We start from the raw sequence: 18,441 nt of genomic DNA, 5'->3' as shown, positions 1-18,441 counted from the left end.
AATGCAGTTGATCTTATTCCAGGTAATTCCTTTCAGATTTTAATATTTTCATTATTTTGTGTTTTTACAAGTAAGTTTAATTAAAGATAAAGAAACACCTTATATCTATTTTTTTAAATTATGCTTATGAGTCATATTCTAAATATATTATTTAGTAATTCTACTGTCTGAAATTATTCCAGTCATGACTGCTTCATTGATGTGGTTAGCATTTTAAAATAAGGAAAAAAATGTCTTTAGGATTTTTACTGATAAGATTGTGGTGCTGCTTTAAGATCTAGGCACAGAAATACAATTCCAGCTTCAGATGCAACTAGAAAATACCTTGGGCCTCCTTTTGTATAGATGCGTGCAATATATCTCTGTGTGACATGATGCTTGCAATATCCTTTACATGACTTTTTTGTAACTAAACTTGGCTTCTCAAAACTTGAAACTGATTTCCAGGGAAGTTCTGATTTATTTGTTTGTTTTAATTCCAATGAAGATTTTACTTAATTTTAAAATTTTCAGTAAAATTTGACTCAAGTTTCAAAGTCTCCTTCAAAATGCTGACATTCCAAAATAATTTCCAGGATTTACATTCATATTTTTTTTCTAAAAGGTTTCAACTTATAGAAATCTAATTAGTTCTAGGTTTTTTTTTAATGTTTCAACATGAATACCATTCTTTGATGAACCTCTGATCTACTCCAAGTGTTTGTTAGTGTCATGACATAACATGCTTGACAAGCTTAAGCAAAGACTTCCTATAATTCATTCAAAATCATAACGATTTTGACTTTAATTCAACTGGTATTTTAAATATATGGCAAAAAAAGTATTTAAGAATTTGGGTGAAACATACTGCATGTAGGTACAATGTTACGTAAGCTGCTAACCTGAAGAAATATACTACACTCTTTATAGTCTGTACAATCAATAAAAAAATGTCTTTCTGTGTAATACTTATCAGATTCACACATTACCTCCAGAATGACCTTCATTAATATCTACCATGTCAGAAGGGGAAAAATATTTCAGTTTTGCACCATATTTATAGTATAATACCTCAATCTGTTTCATGGACACAAAGTGACAGAGTTGCTGTATTCATTATGCTTGTTTGACAGGATGACAGGGTACAAGCAAATTTTTATTTTGTGACTTAACTATGATGAAATTTATTTTCTTCACAGAGTTCATTGGACAGCTGACTACATTTATTTCAGCAACTGATTTTTCCATATAGATGGAAATGTGTTTTGACCACAAAATGAAGTATGAGCTCTGACAGAAGACACTTCAGCCAGGAAAAGTGATGGGCTCTCATTTGTCACTGTTGAGATGGCTGATTTTCAAACCCCGCACGTTGATAGTTTTGGAAATCGTCATCTGGGCATAGTCTTGACCTTGTCTAGCAAAGGCTCATTGACAACTTATCACATGTTGGAGAGCAAGGCTGGCCAGGAGCCAGGGGAGATACAATCAACAACACATAGCCCAAGACTACTGGGAAGATGGAGGTGGATGAGGTACTCGGAACAAGCCAATTAGCAGCTTCTTCTGTGGCCTGTGTAAACTACATATTTGACCATCAACTAACTATCCCCTTCACAGTTACAGATTTTCCCTCTTTCATCACAGTTGTATACACAAAAAATTGCAGAGACTTTTTTGTGGAGTTGACAAATAATTATCTGTATAGAGTAAAAAATCTTTCAATCTTTGATTCCTGTATCAATCCCCCCACAAAACTATGCACCTATTAAATACTATTATTATCTAGTCATCTATTAACTACTTGGCGGGGCTGGGAGGGTTTGTAAAGCTCACACTGAACTCTGTGTTATTGCACTTCAGTTGCTTACTGGTAGCCTGCAACAAGCTTGCATATGCCTACCTGAGCTGTGATTAGTGATGATTTCCAAAGAGAAAGAACACAAAGTCAGCATTAAGGATGGATACAGAACTCTGAAACTGTGTTACTAACAGAGAAAGCAAATGTCATCAAGCACCTTGAAGTAAGAACTTCTATCACACAGCACTGTAGATGTTTTCCAGCAATTCAAGACTTCTGGTTTTTATTTTTAGATTTTTAGCTTAAATAATTTACTCAGCTCCTCACAGCTAATTTTATGTACTCTAATAGTTCCCTGTATGCTTGCTAAAAACTGAACTAGATTACAAAAATACATTGATTTCTGAATTTTCCTCAAGTATTGCCAGTCAATTAACAATATTTGTGAACTCTGATGCTAGAATCTGGCAAAACTTGTAACCATGTAATATATTTCCATGCAGTTATACTGTTTGGGCAGAAGGCTGCAGTAGAAGATCACGTTGAAATGCCCCAGGAGATAAATAGAGGGTTTTTGTGAATTTTTTTTTACTTACTTTGTCTTTGCCAGTTAGATTAACAACTACCAAAAATATTTACAAAATTCAACAAGCTTTGGTAGTACAGACACTGTTCTCACATACTCACATCATTAATTGCAGCTAGGCTGATGATCTGCATCATAAAGCGTTTTTATCAAGATGCAGTATAAAGAAAAACATTGTGATTCATTAGATATTCTGTCTGGCTTGGTGCTTAGTAAAAATCAGTCATGCATACTGACTATATTAAACAATATTCATACATGCAAGATGTGTAGAATAAAAGTATGGCAAAACCTTAAAATGAAAACTCATCATACTTAATGATTAGCATACTATAAATTTAGTCCATTACAGGATTTACCAAGTTGTATGCATGTATAAATGAATGAGAATCAAAATTGCATACAATATAGGCATTTTTGGTTTAAGATCAATTAGCCAATTTGTTTATAGTTTGGTAACAATTAGAATAATGGGCTGCAGAACATGGTTAACTTTTATTAAAAGTCTTTGCAAAAAATTATTCAGAACAAGAATTATAGTGGTGACATTTTTGTAATCATCTGGTGTTTGAGAAAGGAACATTTTCCCAAAATAGCATGCAGATCATGCTTACTGTGTTTCCTCTGTTCATTTCATATAATGCACACAACTGCCACAGACCAGAATAGTTGCACGTTGTTTGTATCTTTATGGAAGTTCAACTCCCACTACAAGAACACTTTAAAGCTCTTTTATAGCAATGATACTGAACTAGTTGTAACATTACTGCTAATAATACCAATCGTTTCTTCTACAGTTTCACCTTTCATCGGATCATCTCAAATAGATTCTAAACCACTAATTGTGGGGGGCAGCATTTTTATGCAGTTTATATATGAAACGATGCACATGAGGGGGAAAAACAAAGGCTTCAATGGGCACATTGTGGGTAAGTAGCAGGAACAGTTGTATTAATTGCAATATGCTGCTCAGAAATATCCTCAGTGCCAGGTGCTATACAGCCATAAAGGCATATTCTTTTTTTCATTACTTATGCTTGTGACTAAAAAAATAAAGAAAAATGAAACAATATCAAAAAACTTTTCTTGAATATGTAGCAGACCAGAGAGCTGAATGCACAAGGGGAAAAAAAACCCGCGCTAAAGACAAGCAGCTAAATGGATGTAGTAGTACATGTTCTTAGCTTTGTTTTCAGAAGTTCAGAAAGATACAATGCATCATGATGCAGCCTGGTGTAGAGATCCTCAGCTGGCCTTTAGCTAGGTGGTAGGTGTGCAGGTGCTAGGTACCGCCTTATGGTAGGTATAGGTCAGGACAACATATGGGTAATGTAACTGACTAGGAGTAACTCTGGTTCTGAATCAGCTCTTTTGGCATTAGCTTAAGTATTTCCTGCGTTGCACAAGAGGGGCAAGGTCTTTCAGGGGTTTTTTGACCTTCAGGCCCTACTCCTTAACTCAGTGTTGTCACGTGTTTAGCATTGACATGTATTTGGTGTTGGTGCAGTCTCATCATTAGTAATGTGTGCAATTCTGGGCTGCACAATTTAAATAGAATGTTAAAGTACTTGAAGGTGTACAGAGGAGGGCAGCAAATCTGGTGGAAGGGCTGGATGGAGTGTCCTGTGAGGAGCAGCTAAGGGTTTTAGGCTTGTCTAGTTTGGAGAGAAGGAGACTGAGGAGTGACCTCATTTGCTCTCTACAGCTTCCTGAGGAAGTGGTGAGGGAGGTGCTGATCTCTTCTCCCTCGTATCCTCTAACAGGACACATGGGAATGGTTCCAAGTTGCATCAGAGGAGGTTCAGACTTGACATTTGGAAGCATTCTGTATGGAGAGGGTGGTCAAACACTCAAACAGGCTTCCTAGAGAAGTGGTAGATGCCCCAAGCCTGCCAGTGTTTAAGAGGGTTTTGGACAATGTCCTTAATAACATGCTTTAACTTTTGGTCAGTCCTGAACTGGTCAGGCACTTGGACAAGATAATCATTCTAGGTCCCTTCCAACTCAGCTGTCGTATCCTGTCCTGTCCTGTTCTGTTCTGTTCTGTTCTGTTCTGTTCCGTTCCGTTCTGTTCTGTTCCGTTCTGTTCTGTTCCGTTCTGTTCTATCCTGTTCTATTCTGTTCTATCCTGTTCTATTCTGTTCTATCCTATCCTACCCTAACCTATCCTATCCTATTCTATTCTGTTCCATAACACCGTATTGGGAGGTCTTACTTAGCAGAGAATTAAAAAATGTACTTGAATACTTCTACAGTGCTCAGTAAAAAAATAATTTGCTTTGTATTTCCCTCGCAAACATTTTCTTTTAGAAAATAAAGAATATTAAAAGGGAAGTGATTTACCAGAACAAGCCAATTTCAATGCAGGTTTCTAATGCATGCTAATCTGACTTTCTATCCTTTTCATGCTCTGAAAATTTATCTGATCTAAGCTACAGACTTGTGTCCAGTTCACCTCAATGACTAATCAGGAGTGTGGATGAGAGGTTCTAGAAAGAAATGGATGTTTTGAAAACTCTCTTTCTTAGGAAATTACCCTATATCCTTTGTTGTTCTAACTTAGGGGAGGGGGGGAGAAAAAACAAACCAAAAAAACCACGATTCATTTTTCTTGATGAGAAAATTCCAGTTCCTACATAGCTCTTCAAGGGGGGTTGGGGATGGGGGATGGGGGGAAGGTATCAGGTATTCAAAGTATCATGAATGCTTTTTAATGACAAAAGAATAAAAAAACCTGGAGCGGGGATTGCTTGCTTGCTTGTATCTCCTGTATTTGCATTATTTGAGAAAAAAAGCACACCATCAACAAAAAAAACAAACAAAAACCAAACAACAGACTAATAGGGATTATTAGGAAAAAAAATGGAGCACAAACCAGCATAAACTAACAATATAAACCTATAATGTGACCACATCATGCATCCTCAATGCAGTTCTGATCTTCCCATCTCAGGAAGGCTATAGCTGGACTGGAGCAGGAACAGAGAAGGGCAACATTGATGGCTTATGTGTGGTTACAAAGACAAGAACGCTAACTGGAAAGGGGCAACCAAGGAGGTTGTTTTATTTTTACTGTTATTAAAAGAATTATAACTGACTTGGAAAAGATGAATATGAAATTATTGTTCACAGTATTTTCCAGAGCAAAAACTAGTAAATATTAGATAAAACTAAAGGTACCTGGTTCAAAAGAGAAATGTACATTTATATTTGTAATTCATCTCTACAGTGTATTTCAAACACTTGAAGGTTTGAAACATACCTTCTTTTACAGGTAATCTACTTTGCAGGTAGATTAGTCTACCTTTTGGAAGAAAGCTCTATTGAGTAGTATCAAATACAAAGACACCTTCTGTGGCTCAAAACCACAAATACCTTGAGCAACAAACAGCCCAAAACTGTGAAAGTATTCAGGAGATGCAACTCTACATACTACCTACTGCTGCATACTGTAAAGGCAACCAAATAGGGGTTTTGTCCAGTTCAGTCATTTTTGTGCTTGTATTCAGCATATGCACAAGAAAAATACCAATGAACAAGTGATTAAGATAGCAGTTTTAAGAACCAGGGTCTCCTGAGTGTATTCCTTACTGGACATCAATATTTTCTCTGAGACTGGGCCAGACATTTGTCTGATGTCTGTACCTGTTTTCCATTCATAAAATGGAGAAATTGGCTGTATCACAGGGCTTTAAAAACAAATACATTTATTGTTGTGAATTACTGTCACGATAGAGATCAGTACAGGTCTATGAAATCCCAACTGATGAGTAAAAAAAATCCCTGTAAAATATTAAATTCTAGATATTCCTATAATATATAAATATTGGACAAAGAAAACATTCAACAAAACAGTAAGATATGCTTTCTTTCTGTCACTGAAGGAAATGGCAAAGGACTTTGTGACTATTTACTGCAGATTCTTCTTTAAACGGGACAAAAGAACTGAAAAAAAAGTATTTTTGCTGACATTCCTGCTTCTATCTCTTGTCTTTCCAAAGCAATAGTGTTAGCACTAGCACACATGGGAAGAAGTACAATTAGCAGAACAGCTGCTTACACTCAGCCCAGCACATAAGATGTCATTTATCTCAGTATTTGAGTCTAGCAGTACAAAAACCATGTTCTTGCTGTGGTTTCTTTCATCCTCCCTTTCCTTTGTTAAATCTAAGATTCTGACTTTTTTTTTTTTCCCTAAATTAGGTTGTGAGTTCACTGTGAAACCTTTCTGCAATACCCACAAAATGGTGGTCCAACACTGGCCTGGTGAATGGGGAATACAAAAGATAAATATGTTAAAGGCTGGCCATTCTTAGCAGTCAAAACACAACTTTAACACCTATAAAACACATCCTTTCCTTGAAATAGTCACCCCTGTTCCCACGTTCACATTCTAGAAAGAGAGAGCTGTCAGACAAGTCTTGGTCTATTTTTCTACTTATTTATTAAATTTACTATCAGAGTATGCTTCAGGATGCTTCAGGATGTGAAATCTAGTCCTTTTGAAGGGCACATTTTCTTCATAGAGTATTGCTTCATGTTTTCAGAGTTTCTGTTCTAAATGGGTGGCAGAGTCAAGTCTAAACCAGCAGCAGCCACCGAAGGCAGTTGGCCTTTACATGTTTGTTTCTTCACAGTGAAGTTGGATGCCTGCCCAGAATAAAGACAACTGTGAGGAACTGTGTAGACTTTGATGGAACACTTGAGCCCAAGGTGCCACACAGAGATGCAAAGATAAAGACAACCTTGTCACTGAACAACACTAAACTGTTAAATAAGATTCAGTGTTTTGAATACGAGTCTCAGCTGGCTACATTCCTGTTAGAGGTACAATGAAAGATGGGAAAAACAGTTAAGTCTTGAAATACAAAGTATTTTGCTTTTTATTTTGACAATGCCTTATGCTTTCTTCCCCTCACTACTTCAGAGAAATTGCAGAGGGAAAAACAGTTTGGCATGTATTAGAGCTAAAGATGAAAAAAACTGTCCCTTTTTGAGGCAAAGAAGTAAGGTGAGATGAGCTGGGTTTGTGCTGAAAAATAATCCTGCTGCTTCGAAGACAGATGCACAGGAAAGTGAAGAAAACAAAATAAAGAGAGAAATAAGATGCCATTTGTGTATATGATGCTTACTGCTGTTTGTAACCTTGCTGCTTTTGAGAGGCAGCTACTAGCCTCTTCTCACTTTAACAACCATAAACAAAATCTTATCTGTGTCAAGTTATAACAGTGTGTGTAGTTGTTTTTCTGGTCACAGTTCATGATCGTTTTGACTGAATAGGTCGGATCCTATTAAACAGAAAACAAAGAAATAGGAAAGACAGGAAATATGTTATGGTTGCAAAATGGTAGTAAGAAGACAGGAGCTAGGAGCTATATAGCAGAGGTTACATGTTTAACACATGGCCTTAAGCTTTAGCCCACAGTAATTCAGTGTCAGCCAGGCCCTTTCTTGTGGGTCATTTTTCTCATGACCTCTTCCAGGAATGGTATAGAGAAGGGGACATTTCTCATGTGAGATCCCCCAGAGCAGTGGATGTGACAGCTGTTATTTGAATGCTTATTTACTGTTGTCCATAAGATACTGGTTTTTATTTGAACCGGTTTCAAATTAGGGATGTCCAAATTAACAGATAATTATAAAACTATATATATATATAATTTACATATTTTTATAAAAAAATAAAATATTTTCTATAATAAAATATATATTTTGTATATAATAAAATATATGAAAATTATAAAACTAATTTAATAATAATAATAATAATAATGATAATGATAATAAATTTTGCTTTATTAAGTCTATATCCATGACATTAGCCTTGGTCTGCTGATTTCCATCTTCACACTGTTTTTGTTTATTAGAATTGTGAGTTTAGGTATTTTCGCTTGGCTTCATCTATTTTCAGCTTTTAAAATTTTGCTTGTTTTCAATGTAACATGTTAGAAATCAAGTTGGACTTTTGATACTTTCAAGGGCTCATAACATAGTCATATGCATAATATAGCAAGGAGTGAAAAAAAAAAACCTGAATAAAAAAAGGAAAACAGAAACACAAAGTTGGTAGAAGGGTAGACCGATAGAGATTGGTAAGTGCCTGTTTATATATCCATCTGACACTTCCAGAAAAATCTGAGCTTAAAACAATGAACTACTGCTGTGGTGTAAAACCCTTCCCTTGACACTTTTCAAGCACCAGAAGGCTGGAAGATGGCTGAAGTGACACCTGTTTGTTAAGCTCCTTTTTCCAAGGAGTTCTGTGGAACTCCTGACCATTGACTTTAATGCCTGCACCAGGAAAATTGTTAGAAACTATAATAAGGAGCAGAACTTAGTAGATAGATATGACACACTGAGAAAAAGTCAACATGGTTTTTGTAAGACACATTGAAGGCATCAAAGACCTGATAGAGTTCCTTGAAAAAGTCAGTACATGAATAAGGGAAATCTACTTGTTATAGTCTACTTGGATTTCCAAGAAGTTTTCAACATGATTTATCATTAATAATTCTTGAAGAAGCTAAATGGCTAAGGAATAACAAGCCTTCATAAAGATTAAACGGCAGTGGAAAGATAAAAGCCATAGAACAAATTATAATCTCCATGGCACAGGAAAGTTGCCAGTAAAATCACCATGAGGTATGCTCTGTATCATGTGCATAATTGATAAGGAAATATCAGAGTGGTAGCAAAGGTTGTTAGCAATACAAATCTGTCACAATAGAAAAGACAAAAGCTGATTCAAAGAACCACAGAAATGACATTCATGTTACTAACTGGGCAAAAATAGGAAGCTAAAATTTAGTGTAGATAAATACAAAGTGAGGCACACTGATAAAGCAATATCTGTTTTATCTGTGCAATGATGTGCTTGGAGCTTCTGAGATCTCAGGTGAGAGAGAGCTCTTTGAGTTACAACATGCAGTCAAATGAAGAAAAAAAAAGTGTTATAAACTCTTAGAAAAAAGGATAGGAAAAAGAAAAGAAAATATCATTGTTTAACTGTGTAGATCCATGGTACATAAAAATTTGAATATTACGTGTATTTCCAGTCTTTTTCTCTCAGAGGCATCAGCAATGATGAAACAGTTCCTATAAAGAAAACCTGAATGGCTGGTTTCTTGAGCCTGCAAGATACACGACTGAGTGGGAAATCATAAAGGAATACGAAATTATGAGTGGAGAGGTTGAATATGAATGTGGTGTTCACTGTGTTTTCCAACCCAGGTATTAGGATTCACCATACATAGTAACAGGCACACAGGCCAAAACAAAGAGAAGACAATATATAGTTAAAGATGTGGAACTCCATGCCAGATGATGTAGTAGAAGCTGACAGCGTGATTTCAAAACATGACTAGACAAACTGACAGAGACAAACCTTACCGGACTATTGAATACAGAGGTATAACATCTGGAAGCATCTGAGACACACATCACTAAAACATGAAAGGTTACTCAAAAGAAATACATTTCCTTCAGCATAAATCCTTTGTTATGAACCTGCTAATGACCACTATTGCAAGCAGGACACCGGAGGAAGCAGAGCACTGCTCTGCCTCATTATGGCTTATCACTTTCTAAAACTTTGTTTGCATTACCAACTGAAGATTAATAAAAGTATTCAGCAAGACTCCAAGATTTTTTCAGAGACTTATATTGCAGCTTGCCCTTGTTACTGCAAGAACAACTTCATCAATTTGATAAGAAGGTTCCCTCTCTTATCTATACTGATAAAGGCCACACAATGATGAATGACAGACAAACAGAAGAAGACAGTGACAAATGCTGTGAAGGATTTTCAAAAGTATTTATCCAACATATCCAGTCAGCAATGATTTTGCAGTAATTAAAATCTTTGCTGGCCATAATAGGATTATTAATATTAATATATGGATTTTATTATTATTCCAAGCAGTATACCTATCAAAAATATTCCAGAGAGTTCTCTCTAGATTCACTTCCAATTTGTAGCAATTTGTTTCAGTTATCATAATGTTCTGTTCATGATATCCGGCATCCCACCTGCTTACAGTTTTCCTTCCCTGTCAAGCCAAGCCATATAATTGAAAGAAGCTTACTCATTTTCCCATTCACACTTGCTCCCTTTTAAACTGTGTCTTCAAATCCACGCAGAGCCTCACCTGAGACAAGTGAATATCATCCTGTCCCTGATGACTCAACAAATAGAAAGGATTTTGAGTTGTACAACCCAGGTCATTGTGGAACTTCTGCACTGTCTGTAGTTGTAGCGTAGCACTGCAATTAAGTGTCTTTCTAGAAGTGTAGCTTGTATGAAGAAATCCTGAAGATGATAAACATTGCATTAGAGTTCTTAGGGAAATTTCTATAGAAAATATTTTATATGCTTACAAAAGGATTTATAACGCCTTCAACTTATATGGACAATATTTCTTTTTACACTATCACATCATAAGTCTTGGTTCAATGCACATGGTTGATTGTGTAGAGCTAACTGTCTTTTATTGTCACTTATGGTATGGTAAGTGACAACATTAGTAAGTATAGTAAGAAAAATCAACTTACTGAGCTGTAAGCATGGTGCTGTAGCTATATTTATAAAGACTCATTCTAGAAAAAGAAATTGCTGCTTATTTTGTAGTGCTGGACTAGATGTATTTCTTGTTTGTATTTAAAACAAAATCATTTATCACAGATTGGGAGACTGAAAAATTATTTAGTACATTTTGTTTTCTTATCAATCTATTCACTGTGCAGAGTTGTAAATGTTTTTTGTAAATGATCACCAATACAGCAATTATTCAGGAGACAAATAGTCAAGGTTTTTAAAATGAAGGCACACAGTTATTAAGTTAATTTATCCTTGCTCTAAAATATCCACAAAAAGATAACATGTTGAGAAATGTATAAAGAAATTTGTAAAGCATATGCATAATACCTTTTAAAAGTCTCTGAGACAATGGTTAGCATATTGTTAGAAAGAAATGTATGCTACTGCTGTATTGTTAATATAAATAATTCTGCCTTTTTATAGGTGTAAAGCCATTAGAGTGCAAATAAATTTTGTATAGAAAACATCAGGAACATAGTACACTTTATCTGTAGAGAGCTACAAATCATTTTAATCTTTCAAGTGTCAGAAAATCCCTGAACATTGTAAATACAAACCTAAAATGCTTGTTTCTAGTTCATACATATTCATTTTTAACTCGGATACCCAGAAGCAATAAAACTGGACTAACTGACTTTCAGGAAACTCCAGAACCATTTGAACACAATTTTATTACTTTGAAAATACTGCAAAACTCAAGAATGGCTTTACCCATATCTTCAGGCTGTCAATGTCTAAATGAGTGCATAAAGTAAAGCTTCCCTGCAGGTAGACTTATATATAGCATTTAATTCTAGCAATTCCTTAGTCATTTTTATCGCAATTTACCCTTGGAGTATTAGGATGGATGTTTTTTAGTTAACTATATTCAGCCAATAGGCAATACTGAACAACACTAAAATATTCATAGGATAAGGTATGAGACTTTTGTTTGCAGCACTGTTTCACCACTGATTTCCCAAGTCAGGTTTTGAAACTGCATTTGTATTTTGCTGATACAGCATAAGAGCTGTGATAAACTAGTGTTCAGAAATTCAAATGATCCATTAAGACCTGTCAACGTAGCAACTCTTAGTTTGAAAAAGTTTGCAGAGTAAGGAAAGCACTGAAATGCAAGGCCCACTCTATTGCAAAACAGTAAGAAAACCAAAAATTCATTCTTTCACGTGGAACTGGGGAAAAAAAGCAAGAGGTGCAAACTGAAATTCTCAAGTTTTAGTAATTCATTCTGAGAATGAAAAGAGATATCTAAAAATCAGATGAAGCAACAATACTTGTAATTTTTATGAAGGAAACTGAACACCAATATCATGTCTGCATACCTTCCAGCTGAATTAAGGAAAGAGAAAGCTATTGCAATGTACAAAAGCCAGGATGGAGCGTGACAGTTTTATCTCTTGGACAGAGACACATCAGACATATAGGGAAGGCAATGCTAAGTCTCAAAACTTTTTTTTTTGCAGGAAAGAAAAAAGTTCTTAAACCCTTCTTACTGCAGGGAATACCAACAAAATTTGATACAGTAACAACCCTGATAAAAGCTGCAAAAAAAGAAAATCCTCAAAATCTGCTTATATTCAAGCTCAGAAAAAACCCCAACACTTACTGCTTCCCTCTTTTGTTAACAAACAACCCACTGGACACTTGAACGCATATGTTGCAAGGAAGAACTGCTTGGTCCATAATCCAAATAATAAATTTCACCAGATTTTCCATGGAAAAAAAAAGAAAAAAGAAATGAATATATTCTTCCTCTGACAACAGAGCAAATTACAGTAAATGGAAAACCATGTCAGATTTCTTTCCTCTGAGGAGGGGGGCGAAAAAAAGGTGACAGTAATATGTGAGAGTTTAGCGATAATGAGTTCCATATTCTTATAAATTAAGTATAGTTCAGGAATTTAGAGGTTCAATTAGAACAAGGTATCCTGCTTTGCTGGAAGCTGTGTATGTTCCAAATATAAATTGTTACACTTCACAAATTGAATATAAAAGGTATTAGTCCTGCAAGGCCTATGCTTGAGTAAAAGTGTACTATCACAATCAATCACATTTGTTTAAGAATTTCCAAGCTATTAAAAATTTGTATGTGAATCCAGCATGGTTAAATCATTGTAGTAGTCCTGACTAGAAGACCATTGCACATGGAGGAGTTAAGAGATCCACATAACAGTTCCCATGAGCAAGCCGCCAGGCCTGTACTGTGCTGTGCAATCCCCTGTCTGTGAGGTAAACCCAGCCCAGCCAGCTCAGAAATGCAGAATCATGGAATGGTTGAGGTCTGAAGGGACCTCTGGAGGTTATCTGGTCCAACACCACTTCTCAAGCAGGGTCACTTAGAGCATGTTGCCAATGTCCACATCCAGACAACTTTTGAATATCCACAAGTATGGAGACTCCACAACCTCTCTGGGCAACTGAGCCTTTTCTTCTTCAGGCTGAACAGTCCCACCACTCTCAGTCTTTCCTCATAGGAGAGATGCTCCAGTCCCTTCATCAACTTTGTGGTACTTCACTGGACTCCGTCTGGTATGTCTATGTCTCTCTTGATCTGGGAAGCTCAGACCTGGACACAGGGACTCCATGTATGGCCTCACCAGTGCTGAGCAGAGAGGAAAGATCACTTCCCTCAACCTGCTGGTAATACTTGCCTATTGCAGCACAGGATACCATTAACTCCTTTGCCACAAGGCCATATTGCTGGTGCATATTCAGCTTGGTGTTAACCAGGACTTCTAGGTCCTTTTCTGCAAAGCTGCTCTCCAGCATGGCGGCCCTGGGTGGCTCCCAGCATATACTTGTGCATGGGGCTGTCTCTACCCAGGTACAGGACTTTGTACTTGTTGAACTTCATGAGCTTTGTCAGAACATTTCTCCAGTCTGATGAGGTCCCTCTTGGGACTGGTGACAATACCACCTGCATGGCCTTGCACAGCAAGATGTTCTCATGTAAACATCCTTTTTTGTTTGGCTGTTGAAATACTGAATAGAGCTGCTATCTTACAAGAAAAATCCTAGGGTAGATCAGATGACTATAATGGGGGAAACCTATCGGACAGCGTCTGCACAGCTTGCTGAGCACTGAGTGGAGGCCCATTAGGTGCTGCACACCTTGGGGTCCCCAGCATGTGAAGGGACAAAATAATCTCGACTATTTTCTCTCACTTTACAGCATTAGCTCTAACAAACACCATTTTAAAGGATAATTTACAGAGTCTAAGTGCCTTTCACGCTAGGATCATAATAAACCAGTACCTCCTTCTGCAATACAGTGATGAAAACTTCTGAACGTCAGAGAACCCCCTTGTTTCAGAGGTGGTTTATTTTTCAGTACTGTAACTTGTTTGCAGATTAATACTCTTTGACAACTCTATGGTCCTATTTTTGTAATTTTTAATTCTTAAATAATATATGGAGTAACTATTAGCGCCATTTTTTCCAAAGCAAATACATTAACAAAAACAAACAAACACAACAAAAAAATTGAAACAAACCCCCCTTTTCGTTATCAATGATTGAGTAACTTATTTTTAACTTGCTCTTCAAAGGCAGCTCAAAGACATTACATAACAAATGAGAATGGTCACTGGTATTTCTTAGATCTGATGATAAATACATAATAGCTCATTACAATTCTCTGCATACTGTCTGGGTGTTTGGCGTAAAATGGTAGTTGTGATTATATACTGCTGCTGACAACTGTGATTGGTGTAGCATTACAGACTAACATATACAGCATTTGAAAGAAACTTGGGGAGAAAAAGCTGTCTGGGGAAGACTGTTGTCCATAGGGTCCTTCATTCTGCCTTCTCCAGGTGGCTGATGTCACTTGCACCAACACGAAAACCCTTTTTTTTTCCACTCTGTGGGACAGAATTTCCAGATCGAGTGCAGAGATGACTACTAGGGCCTTATTGGGTTTTCCTTAGGTGGAGAAAGTAACCAACTGAAGAGCCAGGCTCACAGGAAAGTGACTTCTTGGGCTGAAACCCTGGAACATTTACCAGCAGGAAAAGAAAGAAGGTGACTTTGTTTACTCTGAAGTGCTTGCATTTGCAAGTAAAGGGTGTGGCCACAAAGAAAGCACTGTCTGTCAGTACATTAAAATTTACTGTGTAGTCCCAACCTAAGCAGCACTGTATGCATCTGTTGCAGACTCCTGCAAACAGAAACATGCACAAGTAAATGGTAACAAACTTCAGAAACTAAGTCTTGCCTACCAGTAATCTTAGGGAAAATCCAGCTGATTCAATGAAGGTCATGTCTTCCTTCTGAGCACTCTCTTACAATTTTCTTGTTTCCAAGGTGAGTCTGCCACCCACCACAAGCTCTGGTCATAGGGAGAAAACCACACACACACACAAAAACCTCGACCCCAAACAAAACTAACCCCAGAAAACTGTGTATGTCTGCCAGCATAATAACAACCTGTCTTTGAAAAACAGCATTCGACAAAATAACAAATTTAGCTCTCATTCACTGTTACATTTACCACTATGAGAATGATTCTGTAATACATTTAGGAACTGTATAAAAATCAAGACAGCCTGAGAAGCCTTCAGCTACAGCTAGTCACCTGCCTTAGCCCTAACTTGATAAAGAAACAGACCTCTCAGGAGAATTTCTTGGTCTCTGATCAAACTCGCAGTCTGGCGCTCCTGGTATTGCTGAGCAGATCTGAACACATTATTCTTACACTGACACATCCCCCTGTGTTTGAAAGTAGGGGACTCGGTAACACCTTTGTTTTACTTTGTTCTGTGACATTTGCTTTTCAATCTGAAATTCCTCTGACCATGGCTATTAGTGCCAGTGTAATCACATTATTTCAAAGGAACTGCCAACTACTCTGCAAACAAAGCCTTCCCTAAGACTGAAAGTTGCTTCTTCTATTCAAGCTTAATTTTATTTTATTAATGTCTTGGCTCATATTCTGCCTATGTATCTATCTGCAAACTTACCAGTAAGAGCTATTTTTATCCCTAAAATCTGTGCTCTCAAAGCATGCATTCACTCATCCTGATTTTGACACCTCAGTGGGGAAAGCAAAGACGAACTCACGTAACTCATTCTTTATTGAATTTGGTTGAAGAAATCTAGCAAGAAAGCTGCATAGGTTGCTGCCTTTATCATTATACATCTCTAGAAGGGTTTATTTTTTTTCGACACAGAAAAGAATGAAAAGAAATAATCTTTGTACCTGTCATAACATTTCAGAAGCTTGTTTTCCTGCAATCCACGACTAGTAGCTAGTAACTCTTCTGTCCTAGATAAGAAGCCAGAATACTGAAGAGGGCACTAGACAGATTAGCAGAATATAGGTTTAAATTTAATCTACACCGAAATAAAAATATTACTTTTTTCACGAAGTATTTAATCTATATCTCTCTGGCCTTTGGCAGGGACAAAACATCTAGGGATGTCTGCTGCCCTTTAGATACTTGAAATTACTATGCCGAGGACATAAAAGGTAAGGCACAAAAGTGATGGGAAAAATTCTTGGTTTGGAGGCTGGTAAGTAAGATTTAAGTTTAACTCAAATGCAAATTTCTTTTTATAGTGAAAAAACTAAAAGAAAAATACTCTGAGTCAAACACAATATTTTGTTTCACTTTGACCTATTGAGGAAAAGAATAATTATGTAACCTGAGAAGAAACCTGCTGATGTCCCCCTCTCCCCAAATCCTTTGTCACTTGAAGTGGCTGACTAAAGTTAGGAGCAAGTAAACAGCTAATTATCCTATCTTAAGAATGTTTTTTAATTTACAAATTGACCCAAGACACAGGCATTTCACAAAGTATGTGCACAACTGTATCACAGCAACCTGAACTAATGTCGCTACTGCCTTTTGCAATCAAACTTTCTCCTGTAATGCTGTTTGAGAGGTCCCCTCTCTTCACTTGCCTCTGTGGAAATGTTCCAGTCCTACTTTTCATCTTTTAAACCACTTCATCCTATCACTCTATTCTGCTCTAGACCTCCTCAAAACATTCCAGGAATCATTTCTGCTCATTGACAAAGAATCTGTCAAAAAACTAAGTATTCCTGCCAGCAAGTAAATTGAATTAGTTCTTAAAAAACCTTAATGTATTTAGTTTGCATGGTAAGGTTTTGGTAGCAGAGGGGCTATAAGGGATCCAGCTTCTGGGAGAAGCTGCTAGAAGCTTCCCCTATGTCCAATGGAGCCAATACCAATCGGCTCCAAGACAGACCCACCACTGGCCAAGTCCAAGCCCATCAGCAATGGTGGTAGTGCCTCCATAATAAAAATATTTAGGAATGGGCAGGAGTAATGACAGGCTGCACAACTGCAGCCAAAGAGAGGAGTGAGAACATGTGAGAGAAACAGGTCTGCAGACACCAAAGTCAGTGCAGAAGGAGGGGGAGGAGGTGCTCCAGGCACCAAAGCAGAGATTCCCTTGAAGACCATGGTGAAGCCCATGGTGAGGCAGGCTGTCCCTCTGCAGTTCATGAAAGTTAATGGTGGAGCAGATATACACCTGCAGCCTGTGGAGCGAGGACCCCACACTGGAGCAGGTGGATGCCTGAAGGAGGCTGTGGCCTCATAGGAAGCCCATGCTGGAGCAGGCTTCCAGCAGGACCTGTGGACCCCTGGCGAGAGGGTCCCACGCTAGAGACTGTCTGGTCTATCAGGGAAATTTCAGATATAAGATTGTATACAAAAGTTCACCTCTTCCACTAAAAAATAATTTCTGTGTAAGGGTCCTTTTTAGATTCAGACAAAACATATTACACACTACCAAAATCTCAGAGACCCCTTCATCCTGCGTCTTCTTACCCCTTTCTTGCACCCATACTTGTGTGACTACTCATTAACTGGTTCAGTGGCCAATCTAGCTGAAAAGGTACCATGCAAAAAAAAGAAAGACTGTCTGGGGAAAAAAAACAAAACAAACCCAAACCCTCTTCCTCCAAGCCTAATTATTAGTTAGGTAATTAGCTAATAACGGTTAATAAAGGTAAGAAAGATATTGACGCCATATTTGTGAAGAAGCAATTTTATTCCCCATTTTACCTTACTCCAACTTGTATTTTAAACCAATAGATTGGCCTGCTGATAAATACAGTACCTGTCTGACTGGAATGATTGGAAGGAATAACATCCATGTAAAAAACCCTGATATATAAACAATTCCAAAGCATTACATCTCTCAGGGTAATACAGGTCACACAGGATCTTCCCTCCAAGCCTACTGGCAGCAGTACATTGTCATTTGTACATGTTTTTCAGATACGCCTCATTTTAATGGTGTTTACAAGTAGCTCTAGTTAGGAAACTAGTTCACAAATAAATAAAACTATTTCACAAAGGAATGAATCTCATAATGAAATACTATTTTTATATAATCCATTTTTCATTTAAAGAAACTAAATGGATTTTGTACCAGTTAAAAGCTAGACAGATGAGGGGAACAGATACTGTAATCACTCATTCACTTTGAATAAATATTTGAGTT

Source organism: Falco rusticolus, chromosome 3, assembly GCF_015220075.1.
Source record: "Falco rusticolus isolate bFalRus1 chromosome 3, bFalRus1.pri, whole genome shotgun sequence".
Lineage (NCBI taxonomy): Eukaryota > Metazoa > Chordata > Aves > Falconiformes > Falconidae > Falco > Falco rusticolus.
The sequence above is the reverse complement of the archived record's forward strand: the minus strand, read 5'-3'. Positions refer to the sequence as shown.